Raw genomic sequence first — 3,297 nt, 5'->3', positions numbered from 1 at the left:
TTGAGAGGCAGCAGAACGAGCTTTCCAGCTTCTCTTCAAATTCCCACTAGTGTTCATCAGTGCCAGTGACGGGCCCCAAGATCAGCTGAGAAAGGCTTCCTGGAAGTACCTTCTGTAAAACAATATACTGTATGGATATATACAAGTAATAAAAACCAGAACTGGGCAGCAGATTTAGAATGAGAATACTGAGGTCAATACCAGTAAGAGTAATCACTTTGAAAGCTATATTGGCTTTGACATCATCCTCTTTGTTTTTCAGCTAACAAAATTGTAAGATTTTTTCTTCTTTATTATAATAATTTATAGCATTTTCATTGTCTGTCTGACCCCATTGGCATCTGTAGTTACTGATTCCATTTGGATTTTCATGTTTTGGGAGGTGTGGTGGTTAGTTCTACTTGCTGAACCCAGTGGGATCCTGGGTTCAATACCAGGCTGGCAGGACATCCGGGCAGAGCTTGCATGTTCTCCCCTGGTGTTCTAGTCTCCCGTTGAAAACCATGCGAGCTGGGTGTGATGGGATTTCTCAGCCGTCCTTATTTTTGTGGCTCGGCAATGAACCAGAGTCCCATCCAGGATGAGAGCAGTCTTGAGCTCTCAGTCCCCTCTTGTGCATTATACTGCCGTGGCCCTCTCTAGATGCGATGTTATGTTTTTGCACACAGGGGTCTGTGCTACACTTTTGTTACTGTCCTCAGCAATTATTCACAGGGCTTTCATATAATGGACGTTTCATTTCACTCACAGCAAGGGATGTGCTCCATGTCAGTGGGCTCGCAATAATGGCAAACACTGGAGAGAGTGATGCAGTGCCAAGTGTCCCACAGATAAAACAAGCGAGTACAGGGCTGATGGTAAAACGCAGGCAGCTACAGGGAGCTCTCTTGGAAGCTGAGCTCCATAGCAGGCAGATGAAAACATAACCTGTCACTTTCCATCCCATTAAACTAGCTATGGGCCATGTGCTCGGCTTGCAGGGATCAGCATCAAGTCTCTTCAAGCTGCGCATTTGCACTCTCTCACATGGAAGCATGAATTATTCATGGGCTTTATGCACATACCATTTAAAGCGAAAATACTCAGCGATGTGAACACACACACACACTGCATACACAAACTACTTGTGCACTACTGGCAGAAAGTATGTACGTTCATATTCCTTTATACATTGTTTAATTACCGGGTCACTTAAAACAGTGAGAGAGGCACAGAATTTACAGTGCCTTTCTGTCTACTATTAATATGTATTAGGACACTCATCAAGCCACTCCGAGAACCATCAAGTGACAATTTCTGCATCGCTCTTGTTTAGTGGGGCTCATCAACTGCTATTTGCAGTAATGCATTGAAATGAATATGCACTCAGTCAGGATATCTGGTTAGTGCCGGGATTTAACATAAATTAAATTAAGTATATGTAAAAGAGCTCTTAAAAATAGATGCTTTTCAAGATTAATCATTTCCATCATTTGGCAGAAGTTACATCAGTCTTTGACCTTAACTTCTCCCTTTCTTTCAAGCACTGTATGAAACAATGAATGACAAGTACAATTTTTTACATACCTCTGTAAATGCATTGCATTCTTTTTTATTGATCGTTTCTTCAAGTGCATCTTGAATAGAGGTAACTAAAGACTGGTATTCTTACAATCACTGCAACCTCCATTAATTTCAGCTATGATGAACAGTATTTCTTTGTGCAGCATTCTTTACTGTGCTATATTATTTATCTGAGTACAATATCAAAAATATTTTCTTACTTAAAAAAACATTTTCTACGGTTGCCTGTAACACCTTTTGACATCACCAGTATACACTAACAAAGTAACAAAGCATACTATCTCTGCGGCTTTGTATGATTAAAAAGAAAATAAAGAGGTCTTCAAGGGAACCCTGATAGAGAATGTACAGTTCAATAGGAATAGTCATTATCTGTGTGTAGCTGCGAGGCAGTGCACCAGGGACACCTTGTGGATGTAGGATGTAACCACATACATGTCAGAAGCATGTGCATGCGCAGAGAGGTTGCAGTTCGGTCCATCAGGCTTGTGGTATTTTCTCTGTTTAATACTTCCAAGGTTTTGATGGCACACAGCCGTCATACTGCTGATGTCTTGATAACATATTGTTCCTTCCTGCACTGTTTTCTCTTGATTTTCACAAGGTTTACCTTCAACAGGTGAGATCACCTTCTCACCTGTACTCATTCAGACCTTTCACTCATTAAGTGATTAGTGATTTGGTGGATATACAGTAAAGATACCCGAGTATATCACAGTCAGTCATGAATGACCAGGAGGACTTTCTGGAATGCAAGTCAATACCTCTTTTTTTTTTCCTCCATCTGCTAACAGAAAGGCATGAGCCAAACACAGGAAAGGCTGCTGTGACCCAGCTGGCCTGGGCAGTGTGGGGGTCTGTTCTGCATGGAGACACATGTACATGAAATCACTGTACCTGCCCCCATGCTCCATTAACTCATTTTTCTGTACACATTCCCAGTTCCTACCATTCATTCATTTACTGTTCATTACTCAGATGCCAGGCAGAGAATTGGTTTAAATTTTTTATGCATCTTCTTTCACAGCAGCAGTGAAAACTACTTTACGTTTGGAATTAATTCAAGATTACCAATCTATGAGAGCAATAACAGATTATCATCCTAAAAGAGGTGTGTTAAGGCAAGATTATCTACATTAGATATCCATTTGACCCACTGAGCTACACAACCTACCCACAGGCTGAGCATCTGTGTATGTTTTTAACCACATTAGTGCTGTTGGATATCGAGTGAGAAAGAGAAATTAAATCATTCAAATTTTACTAATAAGTTGTTCACAATAGGCAAGACAGTACCCATAAAATGCAGAAAATACACCATTTTTCTCTCTGTCTCACAGGTAACTGTTCTTGTGTACTCCAGGTTGTGTGTTAAACAAAGAGAGACAGGGAGAGCCTCAATATTAATCCAGGAAAGGGAAGCACAAGGCTATCTGTTTAAAATTACAGTTTCCTTATTGGCCAGTATAGCTGGTTTTTATTTTAATTTGTGTTGAAAAAAAGACAACACAATGAAAGCAGAGCTCTAAAAGTTGCAATAGCTTTGTAAAAAATCCATTCAGATTCATTATACCTTTGCACTTCTACTGGATAATTATCTTTTCTTCCAAAACAAAGCTGATCCCGATACAATGTAATAAAATAAACAAAGTTCCAAATTCTTGAACACGTCTTTTTGCACCTTCATTGTGACTCAAACTGCAGTTACTCCAAAGGAAGTAAGGGTCTTGGGGA

This window comes from Atractosteus spatula, chromosome 9 (genome assembly GCF_055471065.1).
Source record: "Atractosteus spatula isolate fAtrSpa1 chromosome 9, fAtrSpa1.hap1, whole genome shotgun sequence".
Lineage (NCBI taxonomy): Eukaryota > Metazoa > Chordata > Actinopteri > Semionotiformes > Lepisosteidae > Atractosteus > Atractosteus spatula.
Note: the sequence above shows the minus strand (reverse complement) of the source record.